Below are 279 nucleotides of genomic sequence, written 5' to 3'. Positions count from 1 at the left end.
GCCCCTTTGTGGAGGAATACATGATGGAGGAATACCCATCCGAATTTCCACATCGTCTGCAAACGACTGCTCATATCGGCTTCAACGGCTTGGGATCGCCTTGGTAGCCAATTGCGTGTTTCGTTTCAATCGCGACAAAAGGCGTCACCCAATGGCTCCAAGGTTTACATCATGTGCCTTGTTGCCATTGGATGAATTCGCTCAAGGGCGTTCAGGTTCGCCCCAACAGCACCATCTCTGGCAGGTGGTGTGTGCTTTAAAATCAAGCTGTAGGCTAAT

Source organism: Protomyctophum bolini (genome assembly GCF_963924005.1).
Source record: "Protomyctophum bolini genome assembly, chromosome: 21".
Classification (NCBI taxonomy): Eukaryota; Metazoa; Chordata; class Actinopteri; order Myctophiformes; family Myctophidae; genus Protomyctophum; species Protomyctophum bolini.
The sequence above is the reverse complement of the archived record's forward strand: the minus strand, read 5'-3'. Positions refer to the sequence as shown.